General features: G+C 42.5%; 1 long non-coding RNA gene across 1 annotated transcript in view; it reads right to left on the bottom strand.

The window, feature by feature from the left end:
* LOC115096110 overlaps positions 1-15,979 on the bottom strand; it is a 49,243-nt gene extending 33,264 nt beyond the window's left edge. Inside the window, exon 1 of the long non-coding RNA XR_003857971.1 lies at positions 15,891-15,979. This is a non-coding gene — a long non-coding RNA (uncharacterized LOC115096110). The remainder of the gene's footprint in view (positions 1-15,890) is intronic.
* Between the last annotated feature and the right edge of the window lie 6,019 nt (positions 15,980-21,998).

The following is a 21,998-nucleotide window of genomic DNA, read 5'->3' as shown; positions in this document are numbered from 1 at the left end:
GCCTATTGAACTTGATAAAAAAATCTGTTCATTTCACAAATTCATTATTCAGCAGAGAATAAAAAATCATTTTGATATGAATAACATTGGTAATATGTCTGGCAATTGCACTGTAGCTGGCATTGGTGAGAAGACCATACTTGCAAAAACAACTGGTCATGAAAAGACCCATTTCACAGTGGTCCTATCTTGTCTGGCAGATGGCACAATGCTGTGTCCAGTGGTAATATTCAAGAGCAAAACAATGCAGAAGAACCTAAAAATTCCAGCAGGTATAACTCTTCGGGTTCATCCTGGAATGAAATAATGGCTGTACGATGTGCGGGGTAGGCGACCAGGAACGGCGCTATGAAAACAACCGTCACTATTGGTGTGGGGTATGTTCCGCACACATATATCAGAGGATGTGAAGGATGATGCAAAAAAAATGCCAATCACATTAGCAGTGATTCTAGGAGGTCTGAAAGTGCTCCAGACATTAGATGTCTGTCTCAACAAGCCTTTCAAGGACAAATTGTGGCATATGTGGCAACAATGGATGTGCTATGGTCAAGCAAAGTTAATGAAAGAAGGGAACTTGTTGATACCTGATATTGATTTGATAGCGAAATGGGTAAAGGATGCCTAGGAGTCAATGCTACCAAAAATGGTGAAGAGGTCCTTCCTGAAATGCATTAGCAATGCTATGGATGGATCAGAAGATGACGCCATCTATGAAAACACAGACAAATCATCATCGGATGATAATTCAACAGATGGAGACAATGAAGACAACATTTACACTGAAGGCATCATCAAAGAACAGTTCCACGATTTATTCAACATTCTGATGATGAAGAATTGGACTTGGAAGGATTTGAATAAAAAAGAAGGATTCAAACAGAAGGGACAGCCATGGGGGAGGGAGGTAAAGATTCATACAGCAGGGACATTTTCTTAAGTTGTTAAATGATGTTTCTTATAAGACACTTTAATTCTGCTTAATTCTGCTTTTAAAACATAAATAAAAGTAATTTTCTTAAGTTTTCAGTTTGTTTCTTAATATGATTTCATCGTTTCATAAGTCCCCTAGGTTTTACCCTAAACTTATCAATAGATGACAAATAGTTCTTGATTTTGGGGCAAAAATTACCCTTGACTTATACATGAGTATATTATGGCTAAGTTTAAATAAAAATTCAAAGTATCTGGCCACAAGGACAGATAGTAATGTGTGACTCTACCTGCAATGCACTTTAATTCTGACTAAAGAAGTTCTTGATGACTCCCTGTAATGCACTATGAGTTACCAGACCATAATAGCTGCAAACTTCATTTTTTTAAATTAACAAAGTGCCCATGGTTAGGCTAATAAACGGGCCAATACAGTAAAAACCGCGGGAGAGCCGGTGCTCCAAGGCGAGCGCCCACTCTCCCGGCGCGCACCCAGGCCACTCTTCGGAAAACGGAACACAGAGCACACTTCCCCTATAGATCCTCCTTAACATACTTACTTACAGAGATAGTCATGAAGCATCACAGCATAAATCACAAATCAACCAAAAATACAGGTTAAATGACAAAACCTGATTAAAGTGAAAGTTCATATTATTAGAGACATGGGGAAGAATTTACGACCTGGGCGACACTAGTGTAATCTACAGACCTTCATCGCAGGCAGAAGAGAGAGATTTAGTCAAAAACGTACATAAGACTGCAGAGAAGGAGAAGTTGTTGCTGACGGGGCATTTTAATCTGACATATGTTTACTGGCATATCCCATCTGCAGAAACAAAAGTAGAAAGTTTCTGAACTCTCTTCAAAGAGCTCAACAGCAAAATGTCAGCTAGGGACAGAGGGATTTTCCATTTCCTTTCTTTGAGGGAGAGACCTTCTTTTGTTTTGGGTGCTTGTTTTGTTTCTGGTTTTGTTATTAAAACAACTGAAAATGAAACACCTCCACCTCAGCGGCTTAATGACAGCCCCTCTCTTCTTGCACCTTATCCCATCCATGGATTGAGATGGGGCAAGAGTGATCCTTAGTCGATCATGCGTCACTGGGCCACATTCCAAAGTGGCGCCAACTGACCCAAAGATTTAATCAGATATTCAGCTACAACTTTAGCCGGTTATCTACAGCTCGATACCCAGAAAAAGATACCTGGTTAGATAAACCGGTTAACTTCTCTGCTCAGCGATTCTTTGAACATCTACCCTATTACTTTGATGTGATAGGGTAGATTGTTCAAAGAATCGCTGAGCAGAGAAGTTAACCGGTTTATCTAACCAGGTATCTTTTTCTGGGTATCGAGCTGTAGATGGATTATCTCTAACTAAATCCTTCTTGAACTCCTCCCACCAAATCCTCAAGCAGCCCTGTTATGCTAGAAGAAACACTCCATCTATAGGACCTTGTTTCCCATTTCTCTTAGGGGAAACTGCCTATTTAAATTAGCAACCACTCTCCCAGTTAATATAGTGCAAATACATTGTGCAATTTTATCAAAACCTTGCCATAATACCACATCTTCCAAATGCAATTAGAAGTAAAAACAATCTATAGTAGCATTCAAGTAGAAATCAGGCAGTCATTGCAACCCAGAATTCCTTCAAAGTTCCTTAAGTAATGGAAAAGGGCTCCCTGGTGGGAGACTCAGGGAGCCCTTTTCCATTACTTAAGGAACTTTGAAGGAATTCTGGGTTGCAATGACTGCCTGATTTCTACTTGAATGCTACTATAGATTTGTTTTTACTTCTAATTGCATTTGGAAGATGTGGTATTATGGCAAGGTTTTGATAAAATTGCACAATGTATTTGCACTATATTAACTGGGAGAGTGGTTGCTAATTTAAATAGGCAGTTTCCCCTTAAGAGAAATGGGAAACAAGGTCCTATAGATGGAGTGTTTCTTCTAGCATAACAGGGCTGCTTGAGGATTTGGTGGGAGGAGTTCAAGAAGGATTTAGTTAGAGATAATCCATCTGGGGAATAGGTTTTGCCCTGTGTGGCCTCTCAATTGAAAATGTCCTGAAGGGGAAAGACCCAAGGCATGAGATGTTTCTCCTTAAGGGGACCACAATGGTCAGATATATATTTCTAAACAATGGGTTCACTACAGGTATCCTGTATCACACAATTACACATCATATACCCATAGTTATCCAGAAGGTTTGATTGTAGATCTACACAAGTGATTTATTTGATTATGTGCCCTTGTGGACTATTTTACATAGGCCAAACAAAGGGAAGTATTAAGGTAAGAATATCGGAACATCTTAGTAATATTTGGATAAAAAAGGAAAATGCACCATTGGTTAATCATTGGCAAAAGAAGGGACATAAGATAGAGGACTTACGATTTTGTATATTGTACCAAATAACATTAAAAAGAGGTGGGAATATCTCAAAAAGGTTGACGCAAAAAGAACAGCGTTTCATATATAGTTGGGGAACAGTGGAGCCCGGTGGATTGAATCAGGACATAGAATGGAGTGCATTTATTTAAAAGACACATAATAGGGGTGAAGTTGAAAGAGGTATTGAAAGTGTCCACGCAGAGGACGTCATATGATGTGGACACGTATAGATATTTAAAAAGGGAAGGTAACTTCAGTCAATGCGCAGCCGCAGCATTTTTGAAGGTAGAAGGAGAGGTACGTTGAATAAGCAGCAGAGCGTATATCTGAATTTGAGGTGTGATTGATGAGATTTTGGATACTTAATATTGAGCATGCTGTAGTCTCTTATTGTAAAAAAAATTTTTGTGAAATAGTGCAGTGGAGAAAAGCTGGAGGAGTCTAATGTATGAGTTCTTTGAACCGATGAAGTAAACGTCTTGCAGTAGCAAAATAAGATATTATAGGTCAGTAATGGGTGTATAGGGATGTGAGTTATGGGGTTTTGGGATCCTTAAGATCGGGTATGTTGCAGTTTCTTACCGTGTTTTCTTTTTGAAATAGTGCAGTAGAGAAAAGATGAAGGAGTTTAATGCACAAACTCTTTGAATTAACAAAAAAACCGCTTTGCATGAATAGAACAAGAGGTTACAGGTTAGTAACGGGCTTAGTTGATGGGTTTTGGGATCATAGAAACATAGAAACATAGAAATGACGGCAGAAGAAGACCAAATGGCCCATCCAGTCTGCCCAGCAAGCTTCACACATTTTTTCTCTCATACTTATCTGTTTCTCTTAGCTCTTGGTTCTATTTCCCTTCCACCCCCACCTTTAATGTAGAGAGCAGTGATGGAGCTGCATCCAAGTGAAATATCTAGCTTGATTAGTTAGGGGTAGTAGCCGCCCGCAATAAGCAAGCTACACCATGCTTATTTGTTTTACCCAGACTATGTTATACAGCCCTTATTGGTTGTTTTTCTTCTCCCCTGCCGTTGAAGCAGGGAGCTATGCTGGATATGCGTGAAGTATCAGTCTTCTCCCATGCTGTTGAAGCAGAGAACCATGCTGGATGTGCATCGAAAGTGAAGTATCAGGCACATTTGGTTTGGGGTAGTAACCGCCGTAACAAGTCAGCTACTCCCCGCTTTGTGAGTGCGAACCCTCTTTTCTTCTCCCCTGCCGTTGAAGCAGAGAGCTCTGCTGGATGTGTGAAGTATCAGTTTTTCTTCTCCCCTGCCTTTGAATCAGAGAACTATGCTGTATATGCATTGAAAGTGAAGTATCAGGCTTATTTGATTTGGGGTAGTAACCGCCGTAACAAGCCAGCTACTCCCCTCTTTGTGAGTGTGAATCCTTTTTTCCACATTTCCTCTTGCTGTTGAAGCTTAGAGCGATGTTGGAGTCACAGTAAGCATGTGTATGTTTATTTAATAAGGGTATTGACTCCAGGCAGTAGCCATCATTCTGGCGAGTCACCCCCTCTTCATTGGCAGCCTCTTGACTTTACTGGATCCACAGTGTTTATCCCACTGCCCCTTTGAAGTCCTTCACAGTTCTGGTCTTCACCACATCCTCCGAAGGGCATTCCAGGCATCCACCACCCTCTCCGTGAAGAAATACTTCCTGACATTGGTTCTGAATCTTCCTCCCTGGAGCTTCAATCGTGACCCCTGGTTCTGCTGATTTTTTTCCTACGGAAAAGGTTTGTCGTTGTCTTTGGATCATTCACACCTTTCAAGTATCTGAAAGTCCTGTATCATATCACCTCTGCTCCTCCTTTCCTCCAGGGTGTACATATTTAGATTCTTCAATCTCTCCTCGTACAGTCATCCGATGAAGATCCTCCACCTTCCTGGTCGCCCTTCTCTGTACCGCCTCCATCTTGTCTTTGTCTTTTTGAAGATACGATCTCCAGAACTGAACACAGTACTCCAGGTGAGGCCTCACCAAGGACCTGTACAAGGGAATAATCACTTCCCTTTTCTTACTCGATATTCCTCTCTCTATGCAGCCCAGCATTCTTCTGGCTTTAGCTATCGCCTTGTCGCATTGTTTTCGCCGACTTCAGATCATTAGACACCATCACCCCAAGGTCCCTCTCCTGCTCCGTGCACATCAGCCTTTCCCCCCCCATCGAATACAGTTCATTCGGATTTCCACTCCCCATATGCATGACTTTGCACTTCTTGGCATTGAATCTCAGCTGCCATATCTTCGACCACTCTTCCAGTTTCCTTAGATCCCGTCTCATTCTCTCCACTCCTTCCGGCGTGTCCACTCTGTTGGCAGATCTTAGTGTCATCCGCAAAAAGACAAACCTTACCATTCTATCCCGTCCGCAATGTGGCTCACAAAGATATTGAACAGGACCGGTCCCCAACACCGATCCTTGCGGTACACCACTTAAAACCGCTCTCTCTTCAGAGAAGGTTCCATTTACCATCACACATTGTCTTCTGTCCGTCAACCAATTTGCAATCCAGGTCACCACCTCGGCACATCGCTCCCAAGCTTCTCGTTTATTCACCAGTCTCCTGTGCAGAACCGTATCAAAAGCTTTGCTGAAATCCAAGATATGATATCGAGCGCTCTTCCTCGATCCAATTCCTTGGTTACCCAGTCAAAAAAGTCAATCAGATTTGTCTGACAGGATCTTCCTCTGGTGAATCCATGCTGCCTCTGGTCCATCAATTCTCCCGACTGTAGATAGTTCACTATTCTCTCTTTCAACAGTGACTCCATTACTTTTCCCACCACCGAAGTGAGGCTAACCGGTCTGTAGTTACCAGCCTCCTCTCTGTTCCCAATCTTGTGAAGCGGGACCACCACCGCTCTTCTCCAATCACTCGGCACCACTCCCGTTTCTAGGATCTATTGACAGGTCACACAGCGGTCCCGCCAGCACATCTCTGAGCTCCCTCAGTATCCTTGGATGAATCCCATCAGGCCCCATGGCTTTGTCCACTTTCAGATTCTTTAGCTCTTCCCATACATTATCTACTGTAAATGGATTTTCCTCTGTTCCGCTTCCCTCCATTTCTTGTTGTGTAGAGATGGTCCTTCTCCAGGGTCTTCTTTAGTGAACACAAAGCTGAAGTATTCGTTTAATATTTCTGCCATTCTTCTTCGTCTCTCTCCACATATTGATCATTTTCACCTTTCAATTTCACTATACCACTTTGGACTTTCTCTTTTCGCTGATGTATCTGAAAAATGTTTTGTCACCATATTTTATCTCCTTGGCAATCCTCTCTTCCACTTGACTTTTTGCCAACTTGATTAATTTCTTAGTCTCCCTCAGTTGAATCAGATATTCTTCTTTGTGCTCCTCCCTTTGGGATCTTTTGTATTTCTTGTATGCAGTTCTTTTAGCTTTAATTTGTCAGCCACCTCCTTTGAGAACCAGATAGGTTTCATTTTTCTTTTGATTTTCTTTCCATTTCTAACTTATAGAGCAGTTGCCTTGGCGATTGCTCCTTTTAGATTGGTCCACTGTTGATCCACATCTCTCTCATTTTCCCATCCATTTAGTTCTTCCTCTAGGTACTTCCCCATTTCCTCAAAGTATGTGTTTTTGAACTGTAAAACTCTTGTCTTTGTGCTTCTTTCCATATTCTTTTAGTGATATTAAACCATACCGTTTGATGATCACTGGTGCTGAGGTGGGCGCCCACCTTGACATCAGAGACGATATCTCCATTATTGAGCACTAAGTCGAGAATAGATCCTTCTCTTGTGGGTTCCAATACCATTTGTTTGAACAAAGATACTTGCATGGCATCCACTATTGCTCTACTGTTTTTAGATTCTGCAGATGGGATTTTCCAGTCTACATCTGGCATATTAAAGTCACCAATGATCACCACTTCCCCTTTCTTACCTATCTTATGGATGTCTTCAACCAGATCTCTGTCTAGCTCTTCCTTTTGGTTTGGAGGCCTGTAAACCATAGGATGGTATTTGTTTGAACGTATAAATATGATCAAAATTATTTAGATAAGCTGGGTGCATCATTGAAAAAGTGAAGATGAGTAAATAAAAAGATCCGTTTCTGGCTGTTGGAATGAAGGTGAGTGTGGTGATAAAAAAAAGGTGACTAGAGATTCGTGTTTCTTAAAGGCTTAAATTATTTAAGAGAGTTTGATAATATGTGGAGTGTATTATTGTAGGGAGTGTTTATATGTTAATTTAAATTGATATATGGTGGAGGTAGTATTGGAATTATCTATGATAAAGGGTTGAGTTTTATTTAAGGTATTTTTGAATATAACAGGATTGGCAACAACGATTTTATGAATAAGGTGATTGGCGAGACAGAATTGTTGAAAGTTCTCCATGCGATGCCGGTCTGAAGAATGATTATAAGGTTAATCCCCTGAAGAAACTGAAGGGTGAAACAGGAGCTTCCTTTCGGGACTATAAATGAAAGAGGGAGAACAACTGTAAGAATATTAAGCAAAGGGGAGAAAGTACATTGGGAGAATATTATGTGAAGAACAAGTTGCAAATTGTATCATTGAGTAAAATTGTATTAAAATAATAGTATTTAATGCACATTATTATATATATGAGGTTTATGGGAAGTTTTTAGTATGTATTTATTATGTATTGTTTAGTGTGAGGGTGAATGGTATTTAGGAAATGGTAATGTATGTCTCCTTAAGGGGAAACAACAAAAAGGACTGAGTCAGGACTCCCAAGAAGTGAAGAGAGTCGGAAGGTATCACAGGTGTGGGTCTTGATTTGGAGTTGGAGTGCCTTAGAAGAGTGAGAGTTGGGGACATTTGAGGAATGTGCCTTGCTGTCTACTTGGATAGGAGCTGTGGAAAAATGGGTTCTGAGACAGAGCAGAATCCACTGATTGACTGATAACCACAACAGGGAATAATAAAGTGGTGATTGATTGGTATCTTTGGTATTAAGACAGTGATAGCAAGAATCTTTGAGAGAAAAAAGGAGCTAGAGAAGTAAAGGATCGGAAGCTATATTCACTAAGGGGCAGATTTTCAAAGGGGTACGTGCATAAGATATGCGCGTACCCCCCGAAAACCTGCCCCAAGCTCCCCCTGCTCATGTTGAGCCTATGTTGCATAGGCTGCCGGCATGCGCAAAGCCCCGGGATGTGCATAAGTCCCGGGACTTTTCTGGGAGAGTGTCGGGGCATGTCGGGGGCGTCACGGCTGGCACGTGATTGGGGGCGTTCTGGGGCGGGGGCCGCAGGCATGGTTCCGGCCTGGGGGCATGGCCGCGGCCTCCAGACCAGCCCCCAGACCCAAACATTGCATGCCGGCAGCCAGCCCGGCATGTGCAAGTTACGCCTGCCTCAGGCAGGCGTAACTTTTGAAATAAAGGTAGGGGGGAATTAGTTTAGGGCCGGGGGGCGGGTTAGTTAGGGGAAGGAAAGGGAAAGTGGGGGGCCCCAGAAAGAAAGCTCCTCCGAGGCCGCTTCGATTTCGGAACGGCCTCGGAGGGAACGGAGGCAGGCTGCACAGCTCTGGCGCTCAGGCTGCTGATTTTCCGCAGCCTTGTGCGCGCCGACCCTAGATTTTAAAAGATACACGCAGCTACATGTGTATCTATTAAATCCGGCGTACTCTTGTTTGCGCCGGTTGCGCGAACAAAAGTACGCGCATACATTTTTAAAATCTGCCCGTAAATGTATTGATGAAGCTAGGTGTGTAAAAAATGGTTGAAAAGTTTTGTGTAACCAACTTCAAAATTTGGAAGAAGGTGTAAATAATATGTTCATGATTAAATAATTGAACCTTTTCTATATTTTTTCTGTAACCAACCTCAGCCTAGCTAGGCCAAGTTTATATACCCTGATTTAATCAGTATTTTCTCTCAATTTCCTGTTATACACTCTGACAGCTAGTACCACCAGAAAATAAAAGTTTGTTGTTGGAATATATTTGTGATGTGAGCTCCATTTTTTCTGGCGTGTTGTGATCTGAGCAGGGGGAAATAGTGGTCAGAGGACTATTGCCCACCTTCCTTGCCTCTGGAGCCGTGTCCGCTACACCATCTGCTTGACCAACAATTCCCCTTGAAACCTTGCTGAGAAATTGGCATTGGCTCATTCAGATGCCAGACCCTCTCACATTATGTTCTCCATCTGGCTAAAGACTGCATATATGTTATAAATACAGTACATTTTGAATTTTAACATATACAAGGTCTGAGATTTTTTTTATTTAGTGTTTATTTATTAATTCAACAACATAATGGAAATCAAAATAATAGTGAAGTACAAGAATTGAAATAAAAAACACCACTAATAGTACCATACATTGTGGCTAACAATAATTTTAATAAATGTTGAACCCCAAAACACACAGACACATTCACACAGCAGGTAGCATGCTACAAGCAAGCGAACATGGATTAAAAGAAGAAATCACTATTAATGTAACAGTTCTCAAAGTAGTGCCATCAGAACTGCTTCCCAGTAACGAAAATAGTGATATTGAGTAACAACCCTCCTATTACAAAGAAGATCTTTTTTCTCAATAATTCCAACATAGCAGATTATACATCTCTCGTCTTCCACTGCCATTCCTTTCCAATTTAACAAAACAACTTTTTTGCCAACGACATATATACAAATTTCTTTCCCCCCAGATGGAAGCACATGACATTGTGAAAAAAAAAAAAATAGATTAGCAAAAAAGTTCTTTCTTACTTTACATTGCAATACTCCTTTCCAGAAAAGCAAAAATTGTCGGCGGAATTCAGTTTGTGACAATTAGTAAACATGCCAACAGAAATTCCCAACAGAAGTATTACACTTAAGACATACAAGTGATGAATAATTTTAAATTGGGCTCTCTCATAGATGCTGAAAAACAAATATGATAAACCTCTGGATATCAATAAAGGCAAAACTGTTCTCATGGTCCTATTAGACATGAGTATAGCTTTTGACACGGTCAACCATTCCCTTTTAATCTCCCATTTAATCAAGTTAGGTGTGAGTAATACCCCTTTAAAATGGTTTCTCTCATACTTATCAGACAGGACTTTTTCTGTAGAGTGGAATTCAACCAAATCCATTTTGCACCATAAGTCCTGTGGAGTCACTCAAAAATCTATTTTATTACCTACAATATTCAAACTTTATTTGCCACCGTTGGCAAAGCACATCCAATGTTTAGGCTTCTCTTGCTATCTATATGCTGACGATATTCGGATCATTGCCTCTGAAGTAGAGAATCAGGATTCTCTACTTCAGTTTAACAACTGTCTTTCTAAAGTAGTAGATTGGCTTTCTGTAGCCAGACTAAAAGACGGTAACTTTTAAACATATGTGCGGGTTCACATGTGCGCACATTCGTCGGCCCATCCCCAGGGATGTGGCCATTTTGTAACATATGCATGTATATGCACGCATGTTATAAAATAGCCTGACCCCATGCAATTTTAAGTGGACACGCGCCTATGCACACAAATTCAGCTTCTACCACATAAGTGGTGGGATTTCAAAAGACACACATGCTGATGCCATTGCCAGTTTTCCCCAGGTCATTTCCAGTTTACCCAGGTAAGTAATAGGACTTTCAAACCCCTGTAGTTTAATAGCCTCCCTTCTCCCCTGATAGCCTTGACCCTTAAAACCCAGCCAATCTGTCTATTTATCTTTATTTTATAACTTGCACGTCATCCATAGCAGAAGTAAAGTTACGTGGCAGGGTATTTATGCAGTCATTTCAAATTAAAATCCAGGAACGCTCATGCATCATCCAGACCACACCCACAGCCCACCCCTTTGTTTGAACTTTTCATTTGTGTGCGTAACGGCAATACATGCTTACCCAGGCAGCTTTTAAAATTCACTTGGTGCGCGCCAGCCCTATTTGTGCGCATATCTCCCGGTTTTGGAGTGCTCCGTGCTTTTAAAATTCACCTTAAAGTCAATCCTGACAAGTCAGAAGCCATTTAGTTTTCCAGAAAGATTGCTACTTCTCTTTTCCCAGCTCCTACTATGTCAGGAATTCAAATGCAGGCAAAAACAGTAGTCTCTTCTTTAGGCGCCCTATTTGGACTCTAAACTCAATTTTGAACCACAAATCTCCAAATTGATCCCAGAAGCATAGGGGCAGATTTTTAAAAGTATGCGCGTGCGTACTCTTGTTTGTGCAACCAGCGCAAACAAGAGTACACCGGATTTTAATAGATTACACCGGATTTTAAAAGATACGCGCGTAGCCGCGCGTATCTTTTAAAATCCGGGGTCGGCGTGTGCAAGGCTGCGCAAAATCAGCAGCCTGCGCATGCCGAGCTGTGCAGCCTGCCTCCATTCCCTCTGCCACCCCCCACCTTCCCTTTCCTTCCCCTAACTAACCCGCCCCCCGGCCCTAATTAATTCCCCCACCTTTATTTCAAAAGTTACGCTTGCCCCCTCGACACGGCCCCCGACACGCCCCCAAGAAAGCCCCGGTACACGTATCTTATGCTCGTACCCCTTTGAAAATCTGCCCCATAGTTTTTCCTATATTTAATCCTTCAAGTTAGAACTTTTTTTGAATATCACTGAGCTGCGATCCATTCACTGATCCTCAATCGCTTAGACTATTGTAATTTGTTATATCATTCTTTATTGTCCCATTCCATTCATAGATTACAACTAGTTCAAAATACTGCCACTAAACTCGTTTTTGGAAAAAATAAATGTAATCATGTAACTCCTCTTATACAATATCTCCAGTGTTCTCTCCACATCCAGTTTAAGATTGATTGTTTGGATTTTAAGGCCTTTTGTTCTGGTACCCCCCCTCATATCTGGCTAATCTCTTAATCCATATGTTCCAGGACATGCACGTCACTCTTCCCAAGATGATTAAGTTCGAGTCCCTACTTTCAAAGAAATTGTTTAACAAGGGCATCCGTGAAATTTCTTTTGCTTTTCTGGCCCCTACATTGTGGAACTCTTTACCTTTCCAATTCGATTTAAGAAGCAATATTTTAGATTTTGAAAACCTTTCTGTTTTGCAAGGCCTTTCCTATTTGTGTTCTTTACACTTTTTTTTTTTTTCATTTTATTCTAAGTATCATTTGATGTATATTTTACAGTGTACTGTTGATTAGTTTTATATTTCAAGTTTTATGTTTTAATTAGTGTTAAGTATTATTTGATGTATATTTTACAGTATACTGTTGATTAGTTTTCTATTTTTAAGTTCTATGTTTTAATTAGTGTCTTTATGAATGTTGTTTTATTGTTTTGCTCATTTTGATTTTATTGTAAATCACTTTGATTTTTCATAAGAAAAGACTATCCATCAAATCAATAAACTAACTAACAAACAATATGGGATGGATCCAAAGTACATCCCAGATCCACACTCCAGGCAGAGACTATTTGTTTAAATAGGAAGAATCCAAGCTATCCAGCAAGAATAAGTGCCATACAGCAAGTTTATTATATTTGGGAACTGTATTTCACACAGACTCCTCTATGTCTATAAAATTTAAAAGCATAAAATCTGACTTACATAATGAAAAACAATAATGATGCACTTGCAGGAAACATATGGCTCGTAAATTCACTGCTTTTTTAACTCTCGAGAAGGAAAATAGTTATGATCAGAATCCACCAACTGACCCAAAGAGGTAAGCCCCTGTGTATCCCATCTTACAAAAATAGAATTACTCACCCCTTCAGGAAAGTCTGCATTGCCTACCATGCTTAAAAATATGTGTAACAAGATCACTATGATCAAAATGAAGTCTCCACCACCTCCAAGCTCTTTGTATATCCACCAGCCAGAAACATTTAGACTGCAAGAGCAAGGGCCATCTCAGCCTTGGCCAATGTGATATATTAATAGGCTTATAAGGGGAGACCCAATTTTCTAATAATCCTTTGTATCATATTTGTGGCCATCAGAAATCCAATTCTGAATAAATCTAAATAACCCAGTCATATTGTAGAACCAAAAATCGGGTAGTTTCAGGCCCTCATAGTGTTTATTTAATAGCAAAATATCATAATATAAATGGGCTTGTATAGACCTCCACAGAAAAGAGGAAACCAGAGATAAAAAAAGTTTAGCATCCCGAACCTTAACCAAAATGGAAGCATTTGTATCCCATCTAAAATCTTTGGGAGGATCACCATTTTATCTAGTAGGGATGTGAATCGTTTTAGGACGATTAAAATTATCGTCCGATAATTTTAATATCGTCTTAAACCGTTATGGAACACAATACAATAGAGATTCTAACGATTTATCGTTATAAATCGTTAGAATCGTGAGCCGGCACACTAAAACCCCCTAAAACCCACCCCCGACCCTTTAAATTAAATCCCCCACCCTCCCGAACCCCCCCCCCAAATGACTTAAATAACCTGCGGGTCCAGCAGCGGTCCGGAACGGCAGCGGTCCGGAACGGGCTCCTGCTACTGAATCTTGTTGTCTTCAGCCGGCGCCATTTTCCAAAATGGCGCCGAAAAATGGCGGCGGCCATAGACGAACACGATTGGACGGCAGGAGGTCCTTCCGGACCCCCGCTGGACTTTTGGCAAGTCTTGTGGGGGTCAGGAGGCCCCCCCAAGCTGGCCAAAAGTTCCTGGAGGTCCAGCGGGGGTCAGGGAGCGATTTCCCGCCGCGAATCGTTTTCGTACGGAAAATGGCGCCGGCAGGAGATCGACTGCAGGAGGTCGTTCAGCGAGGCGCCGGAACCCTCGCTGAACGACCTCCTGCAGTCGATCTCCTGCCGGCGCCATTTTCCGTACGAAAACGAATCGCGGCGGGAAATCGCTCCCTGACCCCCGCTGGACCTCCAGGAACTTTTGGCCAGCTTGGGGGGGGCCTCCTGACCCCCACAAGACTTGCCAAAAGTCCAGCGGGGGTCCGGAAGGACCTCCCTGCCGTCCAATCGTGTTCGTCTATGGCCGCCGCCATTTTTCGGCGCCATTTTGGAAAATGGCGCCGGCTGAAGACAACAAGATTCAGTAGCAGGAGCCCGTTCCGGACCGCTGCCGTTCCGGACCGCCGCTGGACCCGCAGGTTATTTAAGTCATTTGGGGGGGGGTTCGGAAGGGTGGGGGATTTAATTAAAGGGTCGGGGGTGGGTTTTTAGGGGGTTTTAATGTGCCGGTTTTGCGATTTTACGTTTTTTTCGATTTTTTACGATTTTCACGATTTTTTCACGATATTTTCCCCCCCCAAATGGCAACAATACGATTCCCTCCCCCTCCCAGCCGAAATCGATCGTTAAGACGATCGAGGACACGATTCACATCTCTATTATCTAGTGCAGATCTACCGAAAAGGGACAGAGGAAGGAATTTCCATTAATCCAATAAAGCCCAAATTATTTCTGAAATAGACACAATATTTAACTTATATAATTCACAAGCATGAATGAGCCATTTTGTGATAACGCATGATAGTCATTGCCCATTTAAAGGGAAACGGTCCCGTTTCCCCTCCCCCCTCCCCCCCCCACTAATCCTTGAAGGATGAGGTATCCAAGGGAAAAGCCTCATATTTTTCTTAGTTAATTTTTAATCCAGAAATGTCCCAAAATCCGAGATCACCTTGCAATATAGAAGCACATCATCTGCAAACAAATGTAATTATATTTGCTTCAGATTCACAGTCCCCACAGAAAATTACCCACACGGGGAAGAGAGAAATTGGATGAAAAGATTCTTTCAGTGATTGATCCCCTGATGAGGGACTAGTTCTGAAACCTGGCCATGCTGGGAGCGAATGGTTCAAGCTAAATATTCTTTCAGAATGCTTTAAGAAGATTATCATAAACATTTAGGATCGTTTACAGCAATCATTGATATACAGCTTAAATAACATTCTTGAAAAATAGTGTTTCAGTGCTGATATAATAACAAGTGTCAACATTGTTTGAGTGGCAATACAACAATTAGCACATTAATTAACTTTATTGAAGACTTTTGTAGTCAATTTTAAGTTCACAAGAAAATATTAAAAAACCCCCATTTTTTGTTATAATCATGTTATTGTTGTACTACATTTATTATAAAAAATAAAATGGTTGGTGGTTGGTTAATGATTACACAAAATTAACTGGATAACCTGGATGGTACCTTAAAAGTGAATGTATGAGACAACCATGGCCCATCATTTCATATTTTCATATGTGCTTAAGTTATAATTTAAGCATTTTTCCACAATAACACTGATCAGTTTTGTTAGGTGGGTTGGTTGCTTTTCTATTTTTGTTCATTGCATTGGTTTACTAAGTGGAGATTTTTGATTTTTTGGTATGTTACAATTGTTTTTTAATGTCATCTGACAATGTAGTTTATATGTGCACCTCGGAGGGTAGCCATCTGGGAGTAATGGCTCAATATTTTCTAATTCCTGAGTTTGCATTTATGGGCTTCATAGGAAATATTGTGACCACATTTTTTGTGGTATTCCAAAAAATTAAAGGATTCACATACATTGAATTTATTGCCTCATATTCTTTCCATTTGTCATGTAAAAAAGTTAAAAATTCTTTATCCTCATAAAGTAACAGTGACATACCCCACATAGTAGAGTTTTTCCTTCCCCCAGACAGCTGCATCACCACCATTGAATGATCCGAGAAAGGAACTTCAGTGATGTCTGCATCTATCAATCCAGTAAAAAAAGATTCGGAGATCAAAATATAATCTATGCACAAATATACATTATGAACAGAAGAAAAAAAATGTAAATTTATGTTCTTTCAAATGTTTAATATGCCAAGCATCCACATGGCCATCTCAGAACAAAGAAATCCAACTCCCAAGTTTGCTTGATTTTTCTTAGGGGTTTTAGAGGGTCGATTATCTATAATAATGGATTATTTATGACATTAAAATCAACCCCCACAAAAATTGTATACCCTTCTCATGAAGAAATCTTAGAAACCAAAGGCCAGATTCATTAAGGCTTTTCTCCCATTTTGTGTCCATGGGAAAACCCCTTATGGCCCGATTTTAAAAGGGGCACATGCGTGGCTGAGCCTTGCGAACATTTTTGGAAGGGCCCGGCCATGCGCGTAAATCCCGTTACGCGCCGAAGTGCTGGGCCTCTCGAGAGGGCCGGGCCGGGGTGTGTGGTCTGGATGGGGAGGGGCGGGGGGCAGGGTGGGCTGCAACAGCACCATTAGCCGCTGTCCCAGGGAAGCACGTGCTGGCAGCAGGCCGGTGCGCGGAGGTTACTTCAACTTGGAAATTGAAGTAAGTAGTAAAACAAAAAACAAACTGATAGGGGGAGGATTAGGAGCTGGGGGAGAAGAGGGGGAAAAGGTAGGAAGGTTAGGTAGGGGTGTAGGGAAGTTCCTTCCCAGTCCCTTCTTAATTGGAGCGGACTGGGAGGGAACTGGGGAAGGCCTACTCGCATCATCGCGCATAGGTTATAAAATTCCCACCTCACGTGCGAGAGGTCATGGGCCGCCTGCACATGCGTGTGCACATGCGTGTGCAGATTTTAAAATCTGGTGCACAAGTGCACTCGGCCATTGGATTTTATAACATGCCTGTGCTGGTACGTGCATGTTATAAAATCAGCGTGTCCATGTACTCGTGCCGGGAACCGCGCGCACATGGATGCGAGCGCATGGGTCTTAAAATCGACCCTTTAGTGAATCAGGTACTAATTTAGAGAAAAAAAAGCCATGAATATTGATTTGGAGCATACATATTAGCCAACAAGACTTTAAGACCATACAGAGAACCCAAAACAATCACAAAACATCCCTGGATGTCCAAAAATTGATGCTCCAGCACAAAAGGTGTGTTCTTATTCACCAAAATCACTACCCCACTCTGCCTGTCAGAAAAGGGAAAAAAAAGAAACATTGCCCCACCCATTCTCAGCATAAATTTTGATGTTCATTGTCAATTAGATGCGTTTTCTGCAAATAAACTATGTTAGCTTTCTTCTTACGTAGCTTATTTTACATTTTTTGCACTTAATAGGAGACTGGAGACTGTCAATATTGAGGGAACATAAATTAAACCTAACCAATAGCCATTATCCACAAACCATAAGGAGTGAAAACAGTGAAACCAAACACTCCTAGGCAAGGGTCCCCAGTCAAAACCCCCATCCAGAAGAAGAAAAGAGAAGCACTCACATACTGCCACCTCGAGAAGAAAGACAGCAAAACAAATAATACATACTTAAGCAACCATACTCACACTTGACAATCACAATCACAAACTATACCCACCCCAGTGGCGTACTAAGGGGGTTGGCGGGCTGCCCCAGGTGACAACAAGGGGAGGGGTACCATTGCCGCCAGCATATAGAAAGGTCTCATAGCGCCGCAGAGCAGTGAAGTGCTGATGGGGTTCCCACTCGCCGCCAGCAGAAGTGAGGTCCTGCAGAGGAAGAGGCCATCGGCAGATGAAGAAGAGGCCCTGTGGTGCTGCTAGCAGCTGAAGAAGAGGTCCAAAATGTGTGTGAGAGAACAACAGACTGGCCCTGTCAGAGTGAGTGCCAGTGTGTGTGTGTGTATATGAGAGGGTGAGTGTATATAAGAGTGAGTGTGTGTGTGCCTGTGTGTGTATATATATATGAGTATGAGAGAAGGTGCCTCTGTGTGTGTGTATGAGAGGATGCCTGTGTGCATGAGGGGGTGGGGTGAGAGACAGAAGAAGCGTGTTTGTGTGTGTGTGTGTGTGTGTGTGTGTATGTGAGAGATACAGAGGAAGCATATGTGTGTGTGAGAGAGAGAGAGAGAGAGAGAGAGATGGAGGAAACGTGTGTGTCTGTCTCACATACACACACTCAAGCTACCTCTGTCTCTCATCAAGCATGAATGTGTGTTTGAGACACAGAGAGCATATTTTGTTTGTGACTCTGTGTGTGTGTGTTTGTACCCCCGACTGACCTCCAGATATCTGGCTACATTGTCCTTACCTCCCAACTGCTGCATCCTTTCTGACTCCCTCTCTCTCCCACCATTCCCCCTTCAAGCTCCCTTATACCCATCCCTAGCTATCTCTCCTTGCCAGGTCTCCATATATTTATTGTTCTGCACCCTCCCTCACCTCTCCTCAGCCTACCTCTCTCTCTTTCCCCTATTGTCCTTCCCGGTCTTCACAATCTCCCTATTTTCATCTCTCACCTACCTACAAATTTCTGTCTTCCAATCACATTATTTTCCTAGCCTTCCCCTCTCTCTTATCTCTGTCCCAACCCCCTCTTTCTCACACCTTACCAGTTTCCTATTTCCCCCTCTCTTTCACCCACCTCCGAGTCCCTCATTTCTACCCTTTGCACACATCCCATCTCCACACCGCATCTACTTTCTTCAACTTCCCACCTTCTTACCAGCTCAAGCTCCTTCCCTATCACTCGCCCTCTGCCCTGGTTCCAGTCCCTTTCTTCTGCCATCTCAGAACTTCCCATCTTTAATCCCTCCTCCAGTTTCCTCCATCCCGACCTTCTCTTTCGCTCACCCTACCCCCTCTTTCTCTGCAGATTTGGTCGGCCCCATCCTGATCCTCTGTACACTCAGTTCCAGTTTCTCTCCCTCCCCATCTTGGATCCTATCCCCTGTATCCTAGAGCCTCTTTACCTCTTCATAACCACATCTTGAGTTCTCCCTCCCTCAGCATCTTCCTGCCTTCCTCCCCAACCACCACCCTATATTGGTCTCCCTCTCTCTACTTCCACTTGCTCATATGATGTAGGTCTCTTACTCCATGCCCACAAATCCCAGTACTTTCCGTTTTCGCACCCCTTCTGCACAGCTGCATCTCTAGCTCTTCTTTGGGCCTTCCACATCTGCCAGGCATGGTACATAATAGTGCACCAGCTTCTGCTGCACAAGGCCAGTCTCACAGTTTGAGCTGAGAGATTGGCCTAGTGCAGTAAAGGAAGCCAATGCACTATAAACTGACACTCCTTCAAGGTACCCAGTCCATCAGGCTTTAGCAAACCTTAGCCTCCTCAAGCCTAGTTTTATACTGGGAGCTTATGATCACCACTGTTGCCTGGCCCACCAGGTGATCAGCCCAATGGACGATGCTGGTAGTGCCTCAGGTGCCCCTCATCTCACGGCTCCCCAGGCAATCACCCAGTTCCCCCTACCCAAAGGCCAGCCCTGTTCAAAATGACCAGAAATCAAAAGTTCCCACGTATACTTGTGTGGCAAAATAACCTCTTCCCCATCCACAAATATTCATGGCGGTTCCACCAGGGTATCAAGATTTACACACAAATAATCAAGAAGGAGATAAGAAACTGATATTGTTTCCACATTGTTCTGAAGAATTCAGGTGCCCTAATAAAAGGGATGAGTGTAGAATTTGGTGAGCGATTACTTACACTAAGATGGTCTAATAAATTTGTTAAATATTTGCTAGTAACCTTTGGAGCTGAGGGTTTCAAACTATACATAATTTCTATTAAACAGTTGCCTTACAATAGCCTGCATCTCTGTCAGTTCTTGATTAGGCCTGAACATGAGTTAGCCTAATCCTGATGCTGTCTTTAAAGTACTTCAACACCTATTGTCAGCTTGGCAGTTTCTAATGTTATTTTATACTTTTGAAAATATAAGAATGTACAACGATAAAGACTTATCCCCCACAGCTGCAAAGGAACAGCTTTAGTCATGTTGCAAGCGATCCCAGCCTGAAGATGTTGCAGGGAAACGGGGCAGCCTCCTCTCTGGCTATCACACTGGATTTTATATTCAGAAGCTTCCTTACGGATTCTGTTGCCCCCTTCACCCAGGCTCCACTCACCAAATCCAATGTGCGTCTCCATTTAACGGAATGAGTGGATGCATGCTGCTCGGTGCCTTAGGTCGCACGGAACTAACAGAGCTGAAAATTCTTATTTCAACTCTGCTACTTTTTGAAAACTAAATTTAAATGCAGCAGGATATTGCTCCCATGGAGGAGGTCCTGTGTGTCCACAACCTGAAAATACATTTCCCTGTGAAGTGTAATACTAATGGTTGGCAGCGGTCTGCGAAAATTTCTCATTTACCGGAGGCGGCACGGTGACCGAGTGCACTATACTTTGCAAATGCACAAATTATGTGCTCTCACACACATACATTCACAGCACACACACACAGCACATGTACCACATTCATTTACAAACACTTTCATATATACTGGACACTCTGATACAGGGGTCTGTCTGCTGATGTTAAATGATTGCATTAATAGCAATACACACTCTTGTAGTTCCATTAATGCACAAAAAAATATTAAATGAACTGTGTCACATGCAAATGCATGCACAACTACTCATTAATATTAAAATGGGTTGCCACTCCAATCACCCCACTTTTACCCCAGGTGAAGGAAAGGGTCCACCGCAGCCCAACTACTTCCTCTCATACCCCCCCCCCCCCACCCCCAAAGGCTGATCTAGAGGTTCTGAGGCCAAAATGAGATCCCTCCCTACTCCCCAACTGCACAGCGAAGGAGAGCATCAAGTCAGCAAGCAGCATTGTGATCTTTGGAGTCAGTGGGGTAGAAAAAAGTGGAGCTCGCTCCTGCCTCCCTGACTCTTGGGCAGCTATCTATTGAAGTAGGCAAGGGTGGAGGGTAGCTAGAAGGAGGGTCTGGGGAGTGGAAGGGAACTCATTGGGCCTCAGAGGCCCTGCACCATCAGGCCTCAGCGGGCCCTTTCTTTACACCTGGGAGGGGGATCAGGTTTGCGTGGCTGCAGCCGGTAATGTAAAAAAGTGTTACTGCCGCCAATAACGTATAGGCATTGCAGCTGCAGTAAATTGCCTTAACATGGTATTCACTGAAGGTTTTATGTCTGCACGTTGAACATGCAGGACTAATATGTGTTAAAAATGCTGTATTAACATGCATTTGTAACATGCAGTAGTAAACAGGCCTCAGTCATACACACACCTACATATACTCAGCACTGCTTAGACAAATATATGCATACACACAAATATATACACAAACATATGGTCAGACATATCCACATAGGACGATTTTTCAAAGAATTGAGGAAAAGCAGAGTTAAGTCAGTTAACCAATTAACTTTAACCATTTTTTTTTGTATGGATTTTCACATGCCGCTATCCAGCTAAAGTTTCAACTTAATATCCAGTAAAATCTAACCTCACAAAATTTGTTTGGTTAACGCTTAAGGCAGCCATTTGTACAGCCACCCTTAGGGGGACAAAGTTAGCTGCACATATTCGTAGATCAAGGTAGGGTACACAGAAACAGTCATAAACTTGTAACCCCATCCCGGGACGCAGGCTGCACGCTGATGGGGCCATAAACTTATTTATTGTCTCTTTGGGGCGGGAACCCTAGCTAGCTGTTCCTTTAATCTTTTTCCCCAGGGTGTGGATTATTTTCTGGGGGGAAAGGGGGGGGAGTTAACTTTCAGGGTCCCGAGTGCTAAGGGTGTCTTTCCTTCCATTATCCCTGGGAGAGGGAATGTATCCTCGCTGTGTGCTGTAGATGCCAAAATAAAGAAAGCTTTTATTGTATAAACACTGATAAGATATGGTACAACAAATCAATTGCGAGCACTACAGAGTTCCTTTTGCTTTACAGTCTTACTCCTGCACAGCTAGAAGGAAGAATCTTGTACCAGGACAGGGAAACATCTACTCCCGCCCCCCAGCGCATGGAAATGTGGTGTTTCCCAATGGACAGGGTT

Source organism: Rhinatrema bivittatum, chromosome 7, assembly GCF_901001135.1.
Source record: "Rhinatrema bivittatum chromosome 7, aRhiBiv1.1, whole genome shotgun sequence".
NCBI lineage: Eukaryota > Metazoa > Chordata > Amphibia > Gymnophiona > Rhinatrematidae > Rhinatrema > Rhinatrema bivittatum.
The sequence above is the reverse complement of the archived record's forward strand: the minus strand, read 5'-3'. Positions and strand labels throughout refer to the sequence as shown.